General features: G+C 38.6%; 1 protein-coding gene across 3 annotated transcripts in view; it reads left to right on the top strand.

Annotated features, from left to right (window-relative positions):
* EXOC4 (exocyst complex component 4) overlaps positions 1–25,494 on the top strand; it is a 738,469-nt gene that overhangs the window by 167,344 nt on the left and 545,631 nt on the right. The gene's annotated exons all lie outside the window — the stretch shown is intronic.

The following is a 25,494-nucleotide window of genomic DNA, read 5'->3' as shown; positions in this document are numbered from 1 at the left end:
TACAGAGAAAAAAGGGAGGCTGCCATGTGATATTGGAGGCAGAGATTGAAGTGATGTTTCTGCAAGTCACCCCTGGAAACTAAGAGGTGGCAAAGAAGTAGGCTCTCCTGGATCCTTCAGAGAGCTATGGACTTGCCAACGCCTTGATTTTGTACTTGATTTCTTCAGAACCATGAGAATAATTTCTACTGTTTTAAGCCACCCTGTTTGAGGTACTTTGTTATTAGCACAGCCCTGAGAAACCAATATACTACCAAGAACACTGGTTCCTTATTCTCTGAAGTCTGTCAAGTTATGTTCTCTGAGCTTTTGTAAATGTGAGGATAATTTTTTTTTTGGACCCTCTCTTTCTTTTAAAAATCCGTAGACAGTGTTCAATAGTCTTCTATCATATAGTGTTGGAGAAAGTATAAAGCTATCCTCATTTTGTGTTCTTTTTAGAAGTTCTTTATTCTGCCTAATTATTTTCATTTACATCACAAATGAGATCAAACTAAATAAGGGTCATTTCATTTTCCTTCTCCTCTCCTGCCCCCACAAATGTGGTAGATTCTTTGTTTTATACATGATATTTTTCCCCCCAATGCAAGAAAATATAATTCATGGTGTGTGTGTGTGTGTGTACAGATGTAAACATAATTTTTTTAAAAAGTCTTGTTTCGATATGAGGAATTCTTAATTGTAGGAAACAAACTGAGGGTTGCTGGAGTGGGGGGTGGGGTGGGAGGGATGGGGTGACTGGGTGATAGACACTGGGGAGGGTATGTGCTCTGGTAAGTGCTGTGAATTGTGCAAGACTGTTGAATCTCAGATCTGTAACTCTGAAACAAATAATGCAATATATGTTAAGAAAAAAAAAAAAAAAGAAGAAGAAGAAGGTAGCGGGAGGGTAAGAATGAAGCGGGGGAAATCGGAGGGGTAGACGAACCATGAGAGACGATGGACTCTGAAAAACAAACTGAGAGTTCTAGAGGGGAGGGGGGTGGGAGGATGGGTTATCCTGGTGGTGGGTATTGAGGAGGGCACGTTCTGCATGGAGCACTGGGTGTTATGCACAAACAGTGAATCATGGAACACTTCATCTAAAACTAATGATGTAATGTATGGGGATTAACATAAGAATTAAAAAAAAAAGTCTTGTTTCTAGAATTCTCAGGTTGAATCCCTGTTCTTAAATCTTGATGGCCATCGTCTATTCTCAGTTTTTTTCAATCTTTGTTGTTATTTCCATCCCCATTTGGGAATACTTCTCAAATTTGTTTTTTGCACCTCCAATTTAACTTTATGGAATATAAATTATTAACCTGTTGCACTTATTGTAGGTTTCTCTCGTTACAGCATTTCTGTTTTCCTTGCAATTCTTCTTATCTTTCCTTTGTCCTTTTTTTTAATCTGATCCTGATGTCTTTTCCTTTCAATCTGTTTTCACATATTCCTTTTATTGTTACAAGAGGCTGTGTGTTCTTCTTGTATGCTACTGAAGATGCCAGAATTTATTGATGTTTTCTTGTTTCTAGTTTCTTGAAATTTCTCTTGCTCACTTTTTCTTTTTTCTTTTTCCCCTTTACTCATTCTCCAAGGAGAGGAAATCCTCCTAGACTCTGCCGACTGTTGGAATATGAAGACTTGCTTTTGAGCTTATTACTGAAACGTTTGGGTGCTAATGAAATCATTTTCTGGGTTTTACTACTAGAAATCAGGGTCATGTGTCTATCTACCAGCTCAGTTCCTGGTTTTTATGTAACGCAAATCTGCTTCCTGGAGATGGAATCTTCAACCTTTATTTCTGCTTGACTCCCTGATACGTAGAGAATAGATGGCCTTTGAAAATAAACAGAAATGCATTTTCCATGATTATTTTTGCCCTTATCTCTAGTCTTTCACCTAAGAGGATTTTATTTGGCAGAGCCCCATGCTAGGCCTCTCCTACTTGCTAGCAGCTTGCTTCATGTGAAGGGTTCTTTCTAATGGATGTAGGACAAGACGTGCTCCCGTGAAGTGGTAACAGGAGGGCCTGCTGCCTCAAGTCAGCGTCTGTGTAATAGTGAACGTTACTCAGTTTTGTTTGATTTGGAGAGTATGGACAGTGGAAGAGGAGGGAGGGCTTTTCGTACCTCCTTCCAGGCAAGCAGACTAACTTTGCTTCCAGGGGTGCCACAGTTAAACCATTAAGTGTCAACCAGAAAGGTGTAGGTTTTAACCCCATTCCATCAGCCTCATATTTCGTGCAAGTTCTTTAGTGATTTTGGCAGTACTTGCGTGCGGGCCAGAGTTTGAGCGCCGTGAGTTGTTTGTTCGTTTTTGTCTTCTTTCGCACTCGTGGATATTGTAGTGCATATATGGGAAAGACTGTGTGGGGTAGTGGAGTCTAATACCAAGTTAACATTTTAACTTGAAAGTCTGATATTTGTTTCTCATTTCTCCTTACAGATTTTGTATTGACTTGCAACTTAGGTCAAGATCCTCTGTTAATCTTATTTTCATTAGTGTTAAGGGGGATTATAAATGTATATGTTCAACACAGATTAATATAAATATTTATTAACTCAGGTAACTTGCTAACATTTTACTTATTAATTTTCTTTCTTGCATTCTTGACCAGATGAATTTTTCTTTCTTCATTTGATAGACTCATAGTATTGAACATCTTTCTTTTTCTTTTTTTTCTATGTGTATATTCTCCCTCAAGCCCAGACATGTTTTATTTAAAAACCTTGAGACAGAGAAGGAGTTACAGGCATTTATTGAGGGGTTTGAGTTGGTGGCTGGCTGCCCGTCAGTGAACTGCTGTGTGAGGGATGAAATGGACCCCCAGTTCTGATGTTTCTTCAGTTGGGGTCTCCAGCATGATGCCAGTTAGCAGTGTGTCACTAGGGTAGATGTGTTTAGCCCATAGCTAATTGATGCGATCGATGGAAGGAGGTCAGCGATTTTGAGTTGAGAAAACATAACTGTATAACAGGATGACTCCAGAGAGACCATGTGCTTTGCTCTAATTTTTTTTTTTTAATTGTAATCGTTAAAAGACACATAACGTAAAATGTACCATCTTAACCATTTTAAAGTGTACAATTCTGTAGTGTTAATTGTATTCACATTGCTGTGTTGCTTTTGAGTCTTTCTCCTCCTGAGAAAAGGTGAGGGTCTGATAATTGGTCCCGTGCATTTGATTTGTTGAACAACCCAGCGTTCTCCATGAAAGAAGTAGATGAAGAACAACTAAAGACAAAAAGGGGCAGGGGGAGGGTGCCTGGGTGGCTCAGTTGGTTAAGCGACTGCCTTCGGCTCAGGTCATGATCCTGGAGTCCCGGGATCGAGTCCCGCATCGGGCTTCCTGCTTGGCGGGGAGCCTGCTTCTCCCTCTGACCCTCCCCCCTCTCATGTGCTCTCTCTCATTCTCTCTCTCTCTCTCAAATAAATAAATAAAATCTTTAAAAAAAAGGGGGGGGGGCAGGGGGAGAAAAGCAGAGAGGAGGGAAGAGGAATAAAGCTTCGATTAGAAATAGACCTTACAGCAGGGTCCTTAATGCTGAGATCCTAAGAAATATAAGAGGAGGAAGAAAAAGGAAAAGTACCTGAATGTGTACATCTGTTGTATAAAACGGTTGATAATTATTTTGAGAGCCGTTATAACTATTTCAGATACGTTAAAATGTAAGGAAGTGTGTACCCTGGGCCTAAAAAATACAGGCAAGTGTCTTTGGCGGTGATGAGAAGCAGTGAATGTCGTGTCTGAGGAGGGCGCTGGTGAGCAAGGAGGCAGCCCTGGAGCACAGCCCGGACACAGTGTGGAGGAGCCTCGGCCACAGCAGCCGTGCTGTCTCCATACCCCACCCAGCCGTCAGCTCTCGCCTGCCTCGCGGGTCCAGAAGAGGCGATGCTCCTAGGCGGGGACGATGGTTCTTTTCCTTCTAAAAGTTACTTTTAACGACACGGTTTTGACTGTCCACCACAGCGGCTGACAGGCTAACAAATGTACACACACCGTGGAAACATGTTCTTCACAGTAGTGACAGAACAGCCAACAAAATGCTACGTGTGTGAACGGCTAGCCTTTGTGTTTACTCTGAGCAAACGAGCAATAGATGGACATTTGAAATATATGTCTTGGGAGGTGGGTTGAATTCTGTAGTCCATATGTATTTTTCTTCCATGTGAAAAGTACCTCATAAGGGCCAGCTATTCATCAGTCTCCTTTCCATTTTGAAAAGTCCACGTGTGTCCACCATCTGTCAGTCTGGTAAGTTTATCATGACACACATACACGGAATGGATTGTTACCTTTTCTGAGAGGAGAATAAACCATAGATAGGAACGAGGCTTTAAAAGAGCCCAACATAAATCACTAAGAAAAATCTGTAGTAGGCTGTGAGAATATAAAAATCACTGTGAATTATAAATAATACATCAGGGTTCTAGAAATCATTTTATATGAAAGCAGGAATATAGTTCTTCTTCCTACAATAAGGCTCGGTGATTTTTAATAACACTGGTTGACCAGATTCTGTGGAATATAGTAGAAAGTTCCATAGTGAAAATTCTCGGTGATAATTGATAACGTGGAATACTAATGCTTACTTCTAATGGAGATTTCCTTTGCTTTCTATTGCTAACAAGGTATCCTCAAATGAAACCTTTACCTTTTCTCATAGGTATTATCTCTTAGATAATACCATACAGATTTTTAATACTTTTAAAGTTGAAAGTCTGTACTAAAAATTTCAAACATTACATTTTCTGTTAATTAAAAAGTCTTTTCTCCAAAATTAGTGATTAACTTTTGGGCTACTGATAAAGCATCCAGAGAATCTCTTAATTGTTTTTTTTTTCCTGTTGTATCTATTTTAATAAGATTTTTCTAAGGAAAATTAATCATAAACGTGTAAGTTAGTAACCTTCTAAACGTGTGTTAGAGTATTCTCTACTAAAGGCATCTTCTCGGTTAATTATCTGTTTTAGCAAACAGGGTATTCCTTGCTTTAGAAAGTTTTCTTTGTAATATGTAACACACATGGTTAAGAGTTACATATTCTATGTTAAACGCACAACTTCATTTTGAAAGCAGGCTGATTTTCTTTTTTAGATAAAAAGTGCCTTATTCATGTTATTGGAATTGAGCAACCTCTAAAATGCAGGAGATAAAGAAAAAGTATAAGATGGTGCTTGTTCATAGATTGCTTCCTAGTAGAGATCAAACTAATATTATTTTTAACAGCGCTGACATTTCAAGACACAATATATGATTAATTTCTAAATTGTGTGATTCAGGCCGCTTTTAAATGTTAAAGAAAACTAGAGACAGACTGCTGTTACATTTTTACCCCTATTCACACATAACTGGACTGAAAACATTCTAAATATTCACTTTCTAATAGATTAGGAGATGTTTTTTTTAATTCGTTTCCAGAAGGAGATTTTTGCCATACGGGAATAACTCTGCTTTTATGTTTTGTATTATATTTTGATTATTTCTCCAGCACTACCTTCACTCCTTAAGAGGATTTGCTTTGGTTCATCGTTAGGCTGAAGGTTACAAAACAAAACCTTTTCTCCGCTGCAGATGGAAGATATTTCTAAGGTGGCAATATGTGATGATGATGATTATTATTATTATTTTTAAGATTTTTATTTATTTATTTGACAGAGAGAGAGATAGCGAGAGCAGGAACACAAGCAGGGGGAGTGGGAGAGGGAGAAGCAGGCTTCCTGCCGAGCAAGGAGCCCTATGTGGGGCTCCATCCCAGGACCCTGGGATCATGACCTGAGTCGAAGGCAGACGCTTAACGACTGAGCCACCCAGGCGCCCCATGATGATTATTTAATAGAATGATTATCTTGCCAACTTTCAGCCCATCTATGACAAAGCTCAAGAATACCACCATCTAGATTCCATTGATTTTTTTTTTTTTAAGTATCATGACTGACACATGAGAAGCAAATAAGTCTTTATTTTCTGTAGAACCTTTTTATTATGAGAAGTCTAGGTTTCTTGGAAAGCTGTTTCAGAGTTGATGGATCTGAAACTTCAGGTGGTAGATATATGTATAGGAAACCTAATCAATGGAGAAGGCTGAGCTAGTGATGGGATGGAAAAGTGCTGACTGTACCTTTAAAATCGCATGTATAATATGCATAATTGGCATTCTGTAGATTTATGGGTTTTAACTTCCTGCTCTTTTGACTTAAAAATGGAATAATCTATCTGTGGTTCTAGCAATGTTTCAGGCAGCAAAAGAAACAGAATTCCACGAAACATCAGTGGTGCAGATAGCTATTCCCCCATCCATCGTGTCCCAGATCACAAGTTTATATTATTTAACTCTGTTACTTATTAATTTAAGGATTATTGATTATAATAGCTTCACTCTCTGAGAATATATATCATAAGAAATTAATTATGTTAGCTATTTGTTTCCTTCCATGTTACGCTAAACCAGAACTGTTTTTGGTTGCTATGCTACATTCTGCATTCAATCTAGGTGTATTCTCCTTTATCCGTTGAAGCTAATATTTAAAGGTAAATACCTGTTGTCCAGTTGAAAGTAAATGCAAAGGAAATGAAAGCAACTGTATCCCAGCCTATACATTGTCATTAATGATGTGAGTTACTGGAACTGAATCCTAGAATCACTGTATTCATAGGGGTCACGAGATTCTGAGGGGTCTGCGTGTGGCTATGTGGCTAGAAAATGTTTAGGTAATGGCTTTGTGGGTCCAGAAGAAAGAATAGCTGTACCAAGGCCAACAAAATAGGAACTAATTTTTTTTTAAGATTTTATTTATTTATTTGAGAAGGAGAGAATGAGAGACAGAGAGCACGAGAGGGAAGAGAGTCAGAGGGAGAAGCAGACTCCCTGCTGAGCAGGGGAGCCCCATGTGGGACTCAGTCCTGGGACTCCAGGATCATGACCTGAGCCGAAGGCAGTTGCTTAACCCACTGAGCCACCCAGGTGCCCAGAACTAATTATTATTATATCTTCACTGCATGAAAGTACATCACTATCAGGAATGATAAGCCCTGTGGGCTTAGTGGAGCACACCGTCTTAGTTTACACTGATGTGATCACATAATTGAACACCTTGAGGAGGGAGAGAAACTTCAGATGGGGCTACTCTGGTAGATTGGATAATAAGAGAAAACTAGATTCCAGACTCCCTGATCAGTGTCTCATGTATGAGAAAAGTCAGGAGACATCATGGATGGAGCTCCGCAAGCTGCTCAGAATGGTGCAGATAACCCTCTGTAACAAGGTACCCGATGGTAGATGTACCTTGCCAGGTTCTCAGAACTTTCTGTTGGGCTGCAGCTGTTGCCAGTATGAAATCAGTTATCACAGAGCCCAGGATAAAGGACATGATAGGGGATTTGGAGAACTGGGTCATTCCACATAGCAGTTCGGTGACAAATTAAGGTACTTAGGTTAGTGCCTACCCTACAGAAGGCACTTTTAAATACTGATTAAACTAATAAATGAAATTACAGAAACAGGCCAGAGAATATGGAAAACCAAGATAAGAGCCAAGTCAGTAGCTGAAATATCTGTTCGAGTGCTACTTTTGAATATATACTTTTGGTGTGATACTGTAATATTTTTAAGGTTAATTTTATGTACAGCATTATTTATATCAGCTAGCAGAGAAACTAAATGCCGTGGTTCAAAGGAACAGAAGACCATTGAGCAATCCTTAGACCTCCTTCAGGGCAAATACTATCTCCTGCATCTTTGGATGTGCAGTACCCAGCACAGTGCCTTATAGTCAGTAAATGCTTGATAAATGAATAGAAACATTAGTGTAAAGCTGATACTGTGCTGGCTCTTGAAAGGTGATTGAATTTGCAGTTGTTCAAAGTAGTCAAACTCTGTGAATAAAGGCACAGATATCGGAATGAGGTTGTTTAATTTTGTGAGACATTGGATAGGTCAGTCTCATTAGAAGCCTGTGGTGGATATTGTGGTGGTAATGGTTGATAAGAGGTTGTTTTTAAAGACCAGTTCCTAAGTATTTTGTGTTCTGTCTTTGTTGAAGCCCTGTCCTGATTATCTTGTTGGGTACTTCAGGAGAACAGGGTACTGGTGAGGACAAGCTTATGGGTTTCTTTCTTTCTTTTTTTATTTTATTTTATTTTTTTAAAATTTTTTTTAAAAGATTTTATTTATTTATTCATGAGAGATAGAGAGAGGCAGAGGCAGAGGGAGAAGCAGGCTCCCCACGGAGCAGGGAGCCCGATGCGGGACTCGATCCCAGGACCCCGGGATCATGACCTGAGCTGAAGGCAGACGCTTAACCAACTGAGCCACCCAGGCGTCCCTCTTTCTTTCTTTTTTTAAAGATATTATTTATTTGAGAGTGCTTGCATGCACAAGCGGGGGAAGGGCAGAGATCGAGAAGGAGAAGCAGACTCCCCACTCTGCAGGGAGCCCAACTCAGGGCTCCGAGACCACGACCTGAGCCAAAGGCAGACGCTTAACTGACTGAGCCACCCAGGCATCCCAAGCTTATGGGTTTCATCTGCATAAAAACCATTTATTCAGTTGGTATTAATTGCATGTACACACACACACATATGCACCCAGTAATCTTCTTTGGGGAAATACAAAGGAGAATGAAACACTTTTCTACTGAGAAACTCTATCTCACAGAAGAACATGCTGTCTCAGAATCTCCTAACTCCTGATCCACTGCCTTACCATATGCTGTTGGTCACAAAGGGCCACTAGCAAGAAGCAAGTGTGGTTTCTCAGCACATCCATCTTTCAGCACCTTAGGGCTTGCCATATTGAGTGGGATTTTTTTTCTCAATCAGATTGCTTATTAAAAGCTTTACCAACATGTGGTGGATTGAATCAAATGTAAAATTCACACTCTGTCCTCAGGAAGAGGGAGCCCCTTGTAAAGGTTGAAAGTTGGTAGAGGCCATTGTGGTGCCAGTCCTTGAGAAGCACAGATGCTACTCAGAGGACCTCAGAGTTCAGCAGGAGCATTTTCCAAAAAGAACCACTTAAAAATTCTTCCCTACTTCCTCTCTTTTCACCTTAAATGAGCTAATTATTATACTGTATTACTTTTTCCATTTCTGGATTTCTTTAAAACGCAAGAGCTTGGGTTTGCTCTGTGGCCAAATGTAATCATGCTAGCATAATTACTAGAAATAATTCTAAGAGCAGTTGTAGCTGTAGCTTTGGTAGGAACACTAAGAACCTATGCTTTCCTATTAAAGTGTTGCTGTAGGTACCTTGTATTGAGCAAACACTGAAATTTGCTCAGACTCTTAGAAGGGAGAATTAGAAGTATAATCAGGGACAAAAGCAGAAAAAGTAAGGCTGCAGAAGGGATTTTTTTTCCTTCCACAAGTAGGTAACCAGCTTAAAGAATAATTATTTTTACTAGCTAGATAGTACACTACAAATATTTTCCGATTTCGAGCTCTGCAGTTTTTTTGTCTAGGGCACTACCCTGCTATTCATCTTAGTCATTATTCTACTCAGTGGTTGTTGTGCCTAGCTCCTCTCAAGGTGGAGAATCTGAGATGGAGTATTAGAGCAGGAGGACCTGACTCGGGGGGTTGGGATCTGTCATTTATCCTATTGCAGAATACAAGCACTCGCAAATTTTGTGAAGTGCACTCCAAAGACACGGTTTTGCTTTCAACTGTGATGACACTATAATTGATCAAATATATTCTTTCCAGGAATCATAAATTCTTATTGGAGTTTGAGGAGATGTCATGTTCATTTGTCAACATGTCACTCCAGGGACACAGGTGCAGCAAATTTATGGGGGAAGCATCTCGTGTTTCTCCTGAGCCCCATAAATATGAAACAGACTTGATTGAAAACGTGTGGCTTTAGATTACTCCTCAAATGGAGAGCAATTAAGATCTCTGTGTGGAAGGCATTTCACTGTGATTCTCAGGTTTCCGTGTCACATAGACAGGGATTGGGGCTGAGGGGCCACAAGAAGTTTTCGGAGACCTGCAGATGTTGTTTCAGAAAAGAATACTGAGGCATTTCTTCTCTGGCAGAGTGAATAGTGCACATTTTTAGTCGAGTGCATGATTAACTTTGACATTTGAAAATAGAACTTCACATAAAAATAAGCATGGTACTTCTGCGTGTTTAATTAAGATGTTTGGTTCCTGTCAAGGCTGATAGTTTTTTTTTCCCTATGAAGGGCAATATATTCTCAACTTCTGAAATTTCAGAAACCTGTACTTAACCTTTAATCGTCATTCCGTTTACATGGAAATCTGATTAACAACTTTTAAAGTTCATGAGCTCCTGGTAAATGCAATTAAGACCTTTTTGGAGTTTGTTATTAAGAGCTGGCATTTAAAGAAGACTAGGTCCTGGCTACTGATGCTGTCTTCTCCAAGGCAGGATGTCTTAAGCAATTAGCAGAGAACATGAGGTACATGAATTGTACTGTATTGCTTGCGAGTTAACACGGTTGGTATTTAAACAGCATGCTGTCTTTTTCTTTTCAATGACTGGCTTTTACGGTATGAGCTCATTACCCAGTGAGACTAGGGCCAAGGATAGTTGCGTGGAGCTGTGGCAGTTTTCGTGACCAGGAGGGTCAGGCTCAGCTTCCCCTTCCCTCTGAGGTTCTGAAGCCGTGTTGACAGACATTCGCTCTCAAGTGGTAAGGAGTCAGGTTAACCATCCTACCGCACTGCATTTTATTGCATCCCTCTGCTGGGCGTGATTGTCCCTCTGAGAGTTAAAATGAACAGATGTGGATTTTGCGGAGAGAGATGATTCCGGCATGCAACTTATTTTCTAAACTCTTTGGCATCAGTTGTTCAGACATTGCCCTTAGATCCTAGGGGCAGAAGGGAGGAGTTAAATGTGTTGCAGCAGGCAGGTGTAGTATGGCTTACAAAATGAGATGTGCTGTGGTGTATGGAAAATGGGGGCTAGATTCTTATTGGCACTGTATGCTGCCAATCTGGCAGGTTTTATTTCATTTGCTGATAGAATTGGGTTCTCTGGATGGACATAATTGCATTTATTAGGTCCTTTATTTGTGCAGAACACTGTGCTTATTATCATTGAGAGGAATGACAAGAGAAAATTATGACATGGACTATCAACAAAGGCAAATCAATAAAATATATTGCATATAACAGTACTATTACTATTGCTGTATATGTTTATATATTTCTGTACCCATGAGCATGTATTACTTTCAAATAAAAGATCAAAATAAAACAAAGAAATATTTGGGAGAGAGTAAAGTTAAATAGGAAATCCAGTCTAAAAGAATTAAAAGTTAATGCCGTAAATATCAATAAAGTGGGTTTCTATTTTTGAACCCTTGACTTTTTATATTTACGATGCACCAGCAACACAGTTAATTTGGTTAACCTTTCAGATTATGGGCTAACCTCAAGTGTAGTAGATAAATCATTTAATCCCATGTTTTGAATTAACATAGAACATTTCAGTAGAAATAATGTATAAAAATCACAGATTTTCGTATAGATGTGGAATTTTTTTTCCCGGAAATAAAACTGGTAAAGTAGGATTATTTTTTAACCAAGCCATCGACAGGTATATGTCATCAGGTTAGTGTCTTGCCTAAGGGTTATCTATGTATTTCATCACCTTCACATAGAAGAATTTTGCTTACATCATAGACAGAATCTTTCTTACGATGTAGGAGTTGACAAAGTCCAGAAATGAGTGATATTAAGTTGTTTCTTTGATTATGAAGGGTTTTAGTTAAGGTATTTCAGTGTGACATGAATTTATGGTAATACAGGGAAATATTAGACAAAGTGCCTTCTCATCAAGTCACATTGGGTGTTTAAGAGATAAATTCAGGAAAAGTTCAGTAAACAGCAGCATATGATTAATTACCAAGTCCAGGTAACCATTTGTAGATCCTGCAGGAATGTAAAGGATGACTTAAGATAGGTTGGTCAGAGAAGGTTTTGTGTGTTTGATAGGAGCTGAACTGGTCCTTGAAAGAAGGTGAGGATCATTCGAGATAAGGATAATATGAACGTATTCATAACAGTGAGTACCTTACTGAATTTACCATATACATAATTCATAAGAAGAGTGTAAGATGTGATTAGATAGCCCAAAACCAGATTCTGAAAAGCCTTAGATGAATTCAGTTGAGATCTTTGTGGATTCCTTAAAGAAGGAACCATTTTATTTGTCTTTGTGTCCTCGTGCTTTGTATATTCAGTTCCTCCAAGCCCCATTATCCCCCACTCTTCAGAATATTCCCCTCAAATCCTAATGAGGAGGTACTTAACACAGTTTCTGGCACTCAGTAGGTATAAAATAAATGTTAAGGGAGTCTGCATCTGCACTTGTTAAATCTAAAGATTCTATTTTGAATGAACTACAAGCAAACATTGTTTCTTATACATGTGTCGAAGTTCACAGATTACAGATAACCAATATGAAGGACTCTGTAGTAACTGAACTGCTAATTGAAAATTCTGCGTCGGAGCCACTTAATTGAATAAACTGTCTCCAGAGAGCAATTTGGGTCTTTTCCAAGATGCATTAACTCTTTCAGGTCATTAGGGTAGCACTTATCTCATTGGAGCAGAAATTTAATAAATGGTATTCCTGTGATGTGAGTAAATTAACGTACCTAAAAAAGCCTGAAGTTTCACCATGGGGGCTATAGTTCTACTCCAAGGAGCTCATCTGCGAATGTAAAACATCAATACGTAGCTGCCCTTTAGAGCATCTTACTTTGAATTTAGGTGACCTACTAGAGAGTACCTACTTTGTTCAAGACATCTGCTAGATGTTAACAGAGATACAAAGGAGAGGCATGGCCTGAACTAAGAGGCAGAAGAGAAGGCAAACAACTATAAGATAAAATCCTTGAGCAATACAAGTGGCTGCATGGGTTTTAATGAGAGTGATATCCTAGTTAGTAGTTAAGATAGGTGGTAACCTCTCAGAAGGCAGAGACCTATGACACGTCCACACAGCATGCCCACTCATGTTTAGTTTCTCAGTATATATAAATATCTGTGTCAATATGAATAAATACCTGTGTGTGTATATATATATATATATATATACACAGACACGTAATGGTAAAATATGAGTTAGATCATCAGAAGCATTTACAGTTTTCACATGTTTCCCTCTGTGGGGTATAAATGATCAATGTCTAGTGTTGGTCTAAAATGAGTGTGATAAGTATATGAAAACCAGAAGAAGAGCCAGTACCTTTTGGAGATAAGCTCACTGGTTGTCTGATAGTCTCAATTTGGCTGTCAGCTTACTACTGGGATATTGACCTCAAGGTAGAAAAGGGGGTAAAAAAGGTCTGTCCTACCCACCAGCCTGTGTCACACATTTACATCTAATGTGAAGATAGAGGCAGCTAGCTGTCATCTTAAGATTAAGGGTAAGTGACATTAAAAGACCACTACAAAAAGAACTTTGAAAGAAGAGGATGGAGATTACACTTCCATGAGAAGATAAAACCTCAAAGGGGTTTACCTACCTCTGCTTCCTCATACCTGGGGTTGACATATACCTCCGGACATATCTGAATGGAGCACCTGTAGTTTGTTAAAAATCAATCAGGTTATACTTAAATTCACTTTCTTGATCTCATTCCCCCATGCTTGATAGATGGAAAAGGTAGTAGCAAGTAAGGGTTATAAAAAAAAAAAGGATAAACTCAGACATGACCAAAAAAAAAAAAAAAAAAACCACCGTGGGACTTATATAAGGAACAGGACAAAATCTAGTTTAACCAAACAGTAACTACAGAGGTCAGTTGGGGGCTGTGGAGGGTGCTGAATAACAGTGAGGAGATGGGGTTTATTTTGCAGTCAAGGGGGAAGCCATTGAAGGATTTGAGAAGAAGAATGAGAACATTGTGCTCTGCATTAGCTGTGGGATAGATGGTCACGAGACGTTTGAGGCAGAATGATCAGTTGGGAGACTACTGTAATACTTGATGAAAAAGATAATGGGGACCAGATCTAACAGGATGAGTGTAGGGATGCAAATATTTAGAAGAGGAAATGGACATGAGATACATAGTGTAAAATCTATAGGACTTGGCAGGTGATTTGGGCAACCAGACTGAGAAGAGTCAGAGCTAACTACAGGTTTTCATCCTGGGAGATCAGTCAAATGATAATGGTATTAACAATGAAGGGAGCTAAGGGGAACTTTCTTTCCTCCCCCGGTCCTTTTGAAGAATGATGGTGATAAAGAGTGTGTTTGGTCAGGCTGTTTGTTGACCCCTTGCCTCAGCACTCTGTTCATGTCTGTTGTGCTCTTTTCATCTCCTTATTGTAATAATTGTGTGGAAACCAGACAGACGCTCTTGCAAGCAATGGCAGTGCATCTGCAGAACTTGGGAGAAAGTATGCTGGTAGAGGGAGACTTGGGAATCGTCTGAAATGTAGAAGTAACTAGAATGGAAGAGAACAAGAACAAGAGTAAGGATATTCATCATGCAAACAGTTGGACTGGACGACATAGAAGACTCACTGAAGTGCAGGTGTTCTAGAAGTTTAGAGAATGAGTATTAGCAGAAACCTAGACATAGCCATTGAGGTTTTATTATAGAGAGAAGGGGAGGAGGAAAGAAGAAAGAGAAGAGTGATAGCAGTGGGAAGATGATGAGGATGTAGAGATAATTTTGTTTATTTAATAATGCTGATAATATGTTTGTTGTGCTCCAGGTGATGTTCTAAGAGATTGATAGCATTAACTCACTTAATCCTGACGCTAGTTCCTTGGGGCGGGTGGTATTATTACTCCTGTCTTACAGTTGAGAAAACCAAAGTTTTAAGGCGCAGGGAGATAATGTCTTAGTTACATGGCTCTTGGGCTGCATTAAAAAAAAAAAAAAACACAGCAGATCTTCTGAGCCTCATCCCGAGATAATAACAGCCTGTTATGTGTTAAGCATTTTATGTATTTTTTTCTTTTCCTTTTCATATTAATTCTAGGGAGTAGATTCTGTTATCCTTATTTCACAGATGAGGGAAACAAGGCTTAGCCTGGTGAAGCCACCTGTGAAGGTCATACAGCTAGTGAGTTGTAGAGTCAATTTCGAGCACACATTCCCTGCATTTCCATGTCACCCTGTCATTTTGCGTTTCTAGGGGGACGGGCACATTAATCTTCAAAGTACTTCTCGAGGTAATTCTTATGTGCAGACCAGTCTTTCCCAAATTTGAGCCCAAGCTGAGAAGGGAAAGGTATGTATTAGTTGGGAGGAAATAGAATATTGTGGTCAGAGAGGGGGATTCAGATTTGGAGACCACGGAGATGGAGTATTTCCAAAGGAGCAGGAACGTTAAATAGAGGAGACATCTTTGAAATTGAGGAGACTGGGAAAGGCCCTGTAATGAGAAAAGGGATCATTAACATAGTGTGATGAAACATCTTAGTCTTCATACAAGGTAAAGCTGAACCAGTAGCGGAAGTTTCACTTTGTAATGGTGTTAAGAACATCATGGAGCTTGGTAGTCAAGTTTGAGAAAAAGGGAAAAAGTGATAGAAACAGGTAGAATGAGCTTTAAAATATGTTTGAATGAAGCGGGCAGAGAAGTGCCTTGGGGCGTTGAGACCACTTCTGGGTCCTACCCTGGCATGGTTTCTTTTACTTGTCTTCTGTTTTCTCTGAGTGAGTTAAAAATAACCATCAAAATATTATAGGGTCCAAAATATATGGAGGAAAAACTGACAAAACTGAAAGAAGTGGAAAATTCAGTGGTTAAAGTTAGAGATTTCAGTACTTTTTTCAATAATTAATAATAGAACAGCTAGACAGAAAACATAAGACTTGAACAAGATTAAGCCTCTTGAGTGAAGCTGATGGATAAGGTACACTCTACCCCACACCATCGGAACAGAGATTATTGCACAGTGACATATTTGACCACACATTAGATCATGGAATAAGTATGTTCTCTAGCCACAGCAGAATTAAACAATAGGAGGAAAATTTGAATCTTATCAAATACTTCGAAATAAAACAACTAACTTCTAAATACACCATGGGCGAAAATCAACCACATTCCTTTGCACCCTAAGAGCTTAAAAAAAAAAGAGAGAGAGAGAGAGAGAAAAAGAACCCAAAGCAAGCAGAGGTAGGAAATGATAAAGACTAAAGTGAAAATCAATGAAGTAAAAATCAGAAGAACAATTGAAAAAAGTAATGAAACCGAAAGTAGATTCTTTGAAAAGATCAAAACTGATAAATCTTTAATTAGACCGATCAATTAAAAAGATACTAAAATCAGGAATGAAAGAAGAGACATTACCACACCCCTTAAAGAAATTAAAAAAGCCTATACAGGAATATTATGAACAACTTTATGCCAACCAATTAGACAACTTAAATGAAATGGAGATATCTTAGAAAGGCACAAAATACCAAAACTGATTCAAGAAGTGGAAAATCTGAATTGTCCTCCAACAAATTAGTAATAACCCTAACCCCAAACCCCAAACCCTAACCCCTAACCCTAACCCCTAACCCTAACCCTAACCTTAACCTAAAAATTTTCCTAAAAACAAAAAACAGAAACACCCACAGGTACAAAGAGCAGACTGATGATTGCCAGAGGGGAGGGGGCTTTGGGGCTGGGCAAATGGATGAAGGGGTGTGGGAGATAGAAAAACCAGTTTCCTACAGATACAGAAGCCACACCGATGTGCTGTCAAACATATAAAGAAGAAATAATATCAATCCTTTGCAAACTTGTTTAGAAACCAGAGATATGAAGGAACATTTTTCAGTACCTCCTGTGAGGCTAGTACCAGCCTGATAAAAAGGGAAGGCTATCACAGGAGAGTATGGAGCAATATCCCTCATGAACATAGATGCAAAATTCTAGAGCAAAATACTAGCAGATTGGATCTGTCAACATAAAACTGTATTATGCACCATGTTTAAGTGGGATTTATAAAAAAAAAATCGGGTGTAATACACAGTTATTGATAGAATAAAGGGCCAAACCCACTTAATCATCTCAATAGACACAGGAAAGCACTTGACACCCAATGATGATTAAAAAACAAAAATTAGCAAACAAGGACTAGAAAGGAACTTTCTCAACCTGATGAAAGGCTCTATGGAAAAGCTGCAGCTAACGTCATAAGGGAAATTTTGAGGTGTCAGAAGTGTTCTAGAATGATTGCCGTGATGGTTACACTGTATCCATTTACTTAAAAATCAATAAACCGTACTACAATGGGTGAATTTCATGGTACATATACCTCAACAAAGCTGTTTTAAAAGATACTATGGGATAAAATCACATTATAAATATTCAAGGGCATATGTTCTTCAAAGTGTCCTTCAGAGACCATATAGAAGTATACTTAATAGTCCTAATGCAAGTTAATTAATGTATAAATCATGGAAATTTCATCAGCATTATTTCCCCTTTCACAGTTATGCATTTTAGGGTACACATGAATATGAATATTCATATGCTTCACAAGGGAGTATATTTCAAACTAAATTTATTATCTATACGAAACAGACTCTTCCTGCATTCCTGGTTATTGTTCATGGAACCATAGGATTTTTCTTCCTCAGATGAGCATCTTTTGGTTATTCTTTATTTCTCCCCCCCTTTCCTTTGCAGAATAAGTTGTTAAATTTTGTTCATTTTTTTTTCCCCTCTGCATTGACTCTCAGAGGTATCCCTAATTGTACAATCCCATTTCCACTATTTTAGTTAACCTCTCTTGTTCTTTAAGATTTATTTATTTAAAGAGAGAGAGCGTGCACGCATGGGGAGGGGCAGAGAGAGAGAGAGAGAGAGGAACTTCAGCAGACTCCTTGCTGAGCTCGGAGCCTGAGCCAAAACCAAGAGTAGGACACCTGACTGTGCCACCCAGGAGCACCTCTCTTCTTCCTTTTTTTTTCTTTTTTTAAATGATTTTGGTAGGTTTTCTCTTCATGTGTTAACTACTTCCTTAATCATTAGTTATTACTTTAATCATTCATTTTGCCCCAAATCCCATCCCCTTCTAATCTGTTATTTCATATGCTGCTAGATTAATTAAAGTATATTTATCACCATTTTACTGACCTATTCACAACCTTTTATTGCCATCTAATTTTGTATTAGCTTCAATGCCTGAGCCTGGTGTTAAAGGTCCTGAGAAGTTTGTCCATTTACCAACTTGCCAGGTCTACCTCTATTAATTTTGCTCTTACCTGAACTATTTGCTCTTCACTAAAGATACTCTGAATTTCCCCAGCACCATTTCTTGATTTGTTCTGTCCTTCCACCATTTTGGTTTTCGGCTTTTACACATTTTAAGATTTTATTTATATCTTGCATGTGCCATGATCTTGAAACCCTGTTTCATTGTTCCAGTTAGGAGTAGTTTTGTCCTTTGATAAGTACTCATAGCAATTTCTTTGTCCTGATGCTTACTACTTTCCTTTGTATTGTAGTCATTCATGTGTGTATCTGTCTATAGATAAGCATATGACAGGAAGGTCTGATTGATTGATTTGGCTTTTAACTCTTTAAAAATTTTAACACTTAAACAATTTTACATATATAGTAAAATTCATTTGTTTTGCTATTAAAGATTTATTTTTGAGTCTTGTTTTTATATCCAGCACAATACTTTGCATATTTTAGGTATTAAATAGTGTGTTTAATTAAAAAAATGAAAACTCTTTTTGGAAGATATTAACTGAGTTTTCTTTGTTAAGAACACATCTGTTGGGGTTGGTGGGGAGCTAAACATGATCTAGGATTTTCCCGATCAGGTATTTGGTACAGGACCAGAAAACACATGTGTGCACGTTGAATTTTTTGGTTTGTTTTACTTTAAACACTAAGGAACTATTCACAAGATCATACTAATAGTGGTTTTAATTACACAATTACAGTTGATAATGAGTATAATTAAGCAGGCAGCCATTCCATTTTCAAAACGACTGTTTATTTTTCTTTTAGTTTCCTTACTGCGGAATATTTTAGTCCTTATACAATGGGGAAATGAAAATGTAACATTGAAAAACTAAATTTTTCTGTTTTTTTTTTTTGTCATTAACATTTCATTCACTAGCAACATACATGGGGGAAATCTGATAGTTTTTAGTAATTTTAAATGGTCCTAATTTTTAAAATATTGTTCAGTTTCTGTTTTAATATTTTCTGGAATCAAGGTATATTGATATTGATTATATATACAAGGTACATAGTTTGAGGGGCATATTACACTGAATTTGCTCCTCCCCCTTCTTTGGATTTCTCTTCTCAAATTCTGGACATCCTGGTGTCCCTGGACCTAGCCTTGTCTCCTCCATCCACTGAGACTGTAGTTTCTGCTTGGATTCTACCCTTGCTCCATGGAAAGTAGGAAGTTCCCTCTGGGAGGAAGCCAGAGGACCTCAACTAGTATGCTTTCAGGGATCATAGCTACCAGTTTCTGCCTAATTTGGTTTCTCTCCATGGCCTTCAAGTTATTATTATTTTTTTTTTTTGGTCTGATCTTTTTAGCTTTTATAATTATTATTGGTATAAGTGTTAGTCCAGTGGAAGCTACTTTGCTGTGCCTGAAACAAAAACTGGACATCTGCATTTGGAAAGTAAGATATGAAAATAAGAGTATTTAATATAGGCACATTCAAGATATTGCTCAAGAGAAGTAGAGTCTTATTAGTTCATAGTGATTTCTTTTCACCTTATTATTGCTTCTGTCTTTAGCAATCTAATGTTCAGATTCCTCACGTGGGACAAGTACAGTATGGCTTTACTGTAAAATCATGGAATATTTGAAGTTAGTAGTGAGGAGAATTGGTTTCTTAGTGCACAGATTGAAATCTGTATAAACTGTCCTCTTATTATCATGATATACCAATGTTATGCAAAAAATTGTGATATAAATGTTACTAGATACATGTTAGTGTATATTCACTTATCCATAGGTATCTTGGGGAAGAAACAAAAACCCATTCAAGCTATCATAAGAAAAAATAAGGAAAATGTATTAAAGGCCAAAAGGATATATTGTGGAACCAAAGAATAGAAAATTTAAGATGTTATTAGCAACTGGATTTGAGACCTGTAAAATATGGAAAACTTAGGTTGCAACCTTTAAATCTCTCTTCTGTGGGTCTCCTCTTTCTCTGTATCTGGTCATCTAGTTCATTCTTTTATTCTCTCTCTGCAGATTGGCTTTCTTTGGTTTTTCATCCACACAGTACAAGAAGGTTGCCCTAAAGAATTTACATCTCGGGTGCCTGGGTGGCTCAGTTGGTTAAGCGACTGCCTTTGGCTCAGGTCATGATCCCGGAGTCCTGGGATCGAGTCCCACATCGGGCTCCCGGCTCAGCAGGGAGCCTGCTTCTCCCTCAGACCCTCTCCCATCTCATGCTGTTTCTCTCTCTCTTTCTCTCAAATAAATAAATAAATAAAATCTTTAAAAAAAAATAATTTACATCTCTTCATCTCCATTGACCAGGAGAGACTGTATCCCACTAATACATTCCTGGGAAAGAGAACCTGATGGCCTTATTGGGGGTTGGCTGTCTCCCTAGTAGAGTAGGCTCTGGCTGAGATGGTGGAGTTCCATGGTTACAAGCATGGCAGCCAGCCAGAGTCCACTGTGTAGTTGGGGAACAATTTTTAGATGAAGTGAGGATTTTCAAAGCTGGGAAGCTACTGAAAGGGATTTACCATATTAACTACCTAGAAGGATCTGGATGTTTCTACTTAGATTAATGTAGGAGCTGAAGACAGGAGATGTGTTCACTGTAAGCTGGTAAATTCCATATTTATTTTTAGGAAGCTCTTGGTGTATGACATAAACAGCCACAAGCAGTATTTTAAATAAAGAAGGTTGAATGGTAACTGAGGGGTTCATTTAGAATGATGTTACCAATGTTAAGCAAGTTCTAAATCTCAAAATCTTGGCCCTGCTTTATACATCATGAGATTTCTGACTAGTATCTTAGCAACTGCTAATCAAATATTATAGCAGAAGAGATGCCTGACCACCCCAATTTGTATGTTCTTTATTTAAAGCATTATATTTCTTGGCTTCTACTGCAGAACCATCTAACATACCAGGTACTCAAAAGATACAGTGAATCATAATATCACTGGGATATATAGATACCCTGGTGCTTTCCAACCATGTTTTCATAATTCTTGTCTTTGGTTTTATAAATTAATACCTTTGAAGTTGAACTTAAAACACCCATAAACTTTGACTGTTTTTAAGATTTTATTTATTTATTTGACAGAGAGAGAGACAGTGAGAGAGGGAACACAAGCAGGGGGAGTGGGAGAGGGAGAAGCAGGCTTCCCGTGGAGCAGGGAGCCTGATGCAGGGCTCGATCCCAGGACCATGGGATCATGACCTGAGCCGAAGGCAGACGCTTAACAACTGAGCCACTCAGGCACCCCAAACTTTGACTTTTATTACAGGAATTCCCTGTATTTAAAAAGAGAAAAGATATGAAGGAATTTAGAGTCAGCAAGAACATGCGATAATCTTCTGTAGGTTTTCTATGGGCAAGTTATGTTTGCTATCATATATAATGACCCCTTACACAGTGGACTCTGCTTGCCATGCTTGTAACCATGGAACTCCACCCTCTCAGCCAGAATTCCAGTCTTGGGTGATTTTCCCCAGGCAAAAGACAACATGTGTGGCTTATTTCCTTTCATAAAAATGGAAATTTGAACTCATAAATAATGGTTTAGGATGTTTATGTACAATTTAGAAGATGCAGTACATTATCCACAATGATGTGGAATCACCAAGAAATTACATGGTTACATTTTAATACCAGGTGTCTGATGTTTGTGTCAAGACTTGGTAGTAGATTTCACCTAATTCAGACAAATTTCAAGCATCTTAGAAAAAGGAGCTTTTTTGTTCTTTGAGATATTTAAAAGGTACTTTTTATAATTTGGTGTCAAAATAAAACTTTACCTGTTTTAATGCAGTATTTTCCAGCTGGTGGTAAATGATATTAGGAAAAAGAGGCGAATACGGTGAAGGAAACAAACATGGCAAAGCCTATGATTAAAATCATAGCTATCCCTTTTTAATTTTACTTGTATTATAAATGATTTTTATACTGAGAAATCATTTACAGGGCTCATTCTGTTTTGGAGACTATTTCTAACATGCGTATTAAAAACATATACATCCCCGCCGGCGATCCCGGCCTTATGCTCTGTCGGGGCGGCTCGCGCCGAGGCCGAGTCACGCGTGGGGCTGTGCCCCGGGGATGCGTGCCCCGGCGGTGGCCCGTGGGACGCCGCGGCGCCGCCCACCGCTGCAAAAAAAAAAATAAAAACATATACATCAAGGCTTCTTACCACATTTTGTAAATTTCAGTGATTCACTCTCTATATATTTGATTTTCTGGTATGTTTCATGGCTCTGTGATGAAAGTAAAGAACTATAAAAATTGGGGTAGTCAGGTGTCTTTTCCTTAAATGATATGTCATCATATCAGGCAGTTTTTGATGAACACTTGTTTAACGATGCATCAAATGGGTACTGTAGAGCTCAGAAAGGGGGACAGCTGGTCTAGAGTGTCTTGGGAAGGAGTCATTGGAGAGAAAACATTGGAACTGTTTTTGGGACGGGTTTGTTAGGGTATCAAGGAAAGAGAGTAATCTAGGTCAGGCATTCCAAAAATGAGAGGGCCCAGGCATGTATGTTCAGGGAAGAGGTAAGTAGTTGATTCTCTTTGAGTTCTGGGTTCATGTTGAGAAGACTTAAGATATGATCAGGAATAGATACTGAGGTCATATTGATGCAGATGACAAATTAGCCTTAAGATGACATTGGCAACAGTGTTTTAGGAAAACCCTTCTGTTCATGGTGTATGGGAGGGACTGGAAGAAGATGAGACGAGAAGCAGACCGTGAGAGAAACTGCATGAGTTGAACTAAGTTGGTGGCTGTCAGATGGATGGGTAGGGACAAACTAATAGAGAGTTGAGAAAGAGTGACTGATGCCCCGGGGAACTAATTCCTGCACCGGTACAAAGGTGAGGGAAGGTAGCCAAAGACCGTTCTGAAGTTTTAAACCTGGAGGCCAGGAAGAATAAGAAACCACTCACAGAAAGAATACAGAAGGAATTACCCATTTTATGGGAAAAGGATTTAGGTCTCAGAATTTAGGGTTGATTTTATCAGAGAAATGTGTGAGTATATTAAGCGTGCAGTCACATAGTTGGAACTGGAGCGTGGGAGAGAAATCGGGACTAAACCACATTATGGTAACAGAAATACGTGTGAAGGCTGCTTTGTAAGTTTGGAACCTAAGGACAAAAGAGGAGGGAGATTATAGAGAATGAGGACCAAAGCAAGATTTTGGTTAAGAAGGTAGAAATAGTATGTGTTTATCAAAAGAAAGGGAGAAGCAAGTGTATAAGAATAGGTAACAAAGTAAGAGGTGATAGTTAAGAGGACTTACTGACACGGAGAAAAAGAACAGTGATGTTGAATTACCTGAGTTTTAAGGATGCTCGTCAGGTAGGCCCTGATCAGTCAATATTTTACTGTACAAGACCATCCATTGATTTCTAGGACAAGAAGTACCTCAGAAGAATTACTGGTTTAGTGTATCTTCATACTTCGGTAGAAACGTATTTCTGTCATACTGATTGGTGTTAAAACCAACACTTGAGTGAAACAAGTGCCTTTGTAGACGTCTTTCTGTGATCCTATCAATTTGAAATTCTGTTCTGGTTTACTAGCCTTCTTTTGATCACAAATTCCCACAAACTTTATTAGCATCAGCGCTAGATCTACCAAGTAATTGAGTGCCAGATCTACAAAGTCATCAAGTCCCTCAGTTGAGTTGTTACTAAAGTTGAGACCCAATTTAATATTCTCCTTGACTCTTGGGCAGTTTGGATGATGTATTAGCAGAGACCGTATTTGTCAATATATTACTTTATCACTGTGCTGAATAATATTCTGGTAGCCTCGTAAACATATATAAAAAAAAGCACTGACCAATCTGTTAATATGTTTTATAGTTTCCCAGGGAAATTTCCTTTGTACAGAAAATTAAATAAGTTCATTTACTGCCACCCATAGCCACTCTCATTGGCAGTTTTTATGCTTTCAGTAAGAGTAGAGTGTCGTGGGCATGAGCCAGGCTCCAGAGTCAACTACACCAGGGTTGAAATCCTGGTCTGTTGTTCTGTAATTATAAGACCGTAGGCTAGTTTCATTTTTTTTTTTTTTCTTAAGACCATATACATAGGTTTACAGCAAAATTGAAGGGAAGGTACAGAGATTTCCCGTTAATTCCTGTACCCACACATGCATATAGGCTAGTTTCTTAAACCTCTAAATCTGTTTCTTCATCCTTAAAATATAGATAGTCACTCTAGCTTCATAGATCGGAAGGTTGAATTAGGATCGTTTTCTAAACATGTCTGATATTTGATAAATATTAAGTAATGTGTATGTGCTCATAACAGACATAATTGGCTTTAAAACTTGGGATAGCATCATGCTCACAGAGTGCTTCATAAATTCTTTTTGATGATAACGTTTAATAGGTCCTCACAACTTTATTGAATGAATAAGCAAGTGAATGAATATACATCTGCAGACAGGAAGGAATAGTTACTGAAACCTGAGTGTCTGCAGAGCTTTTATTTCAGTCATGGGTAGAATTGCTTGCTTACGTGTACTGTAACACTTGGTTATCTTAAAATTTTAAATATGGCAAGTGATTACAGAAATGAATTGATGTGCTTTAATCCCAGGTTGGATATTCTTAGGAACCATGGTGATTTCTCTTCCAGATCTGCTACTTTCTTTCACAACAGTGGGAACTTTTTAGAGCACTTGTCTTAGAAATACAACAGTTGGGGTGCCTGGTTGGCTCAGTCGGTTAAACGTCCGACTGTTGATTTTGGCTTAGGTCGTGATCTCAGGGTCATGAGATCAAGCCCTGTGTCAAGCTCCAAGCTCAGCCTGCCTGAGATTCCCTCCCTCTCCCCCTCCCACCCCTGCTTGCACACCCCCCTTAAATAAGTAAATAAATAAAATCTTAAAAAAAAAAAATACAACAGCTGATTCTAGCCCAAGCCCCATCCTCTGAGGCTGTAAAGTGGATCGATTTTATAAGCATTACCCATTGGCAGTAGTGATTTAAAAAGCTGTTGGTTTTCTTGCTTTGAAGATGAGCAGTGGCCCTAGAAATCATTTGTAGGTTAGCACCTCTTAGCCTGCAGTGGCTCATGATACCTCTTAGCAGGTTTGCTAGAGTTGCTTAATCCCCTTCGCTATTGAGTGAGGGGTGTGACATGGGCTCGAGAGTGAGTCCCCCAGGGTTCATTCCTCAATCCCTAAACCACTTTCTTATCTGTAATCTGAGAATTCATTTGATCAGATGTTGTGCTTTAAATAAGATAATACATCTAAATTAGCCCCTTCCCTACAACATAGTAAGCGCTCAGTAAATATTATGGCATTGCTGCTGATGTTGCTGTAATTGGCAGTTCCGAGGGTCA

This window comes from Mirounga angustirostris, unplaced genomic scaffold (assembly GCF_029215605.1).
Source record: "Mirounga angustirostris isolate CCGP_5_RB_7025 unplaced genomic scaffold, mMirAng1.0.hap1 SCAF_12, whole genome shotgun sequence".
Taxonomy (NCBI): domain Eukaryota; kingdom Metazoa; phylum Chordata; class Mammalia; order Carnivora; family Phocidae; genus Mirounga; species Mirounga angustirostris.
This window is presented reverse-complemented; position numbering and strand designations above follow the sequence as displayed.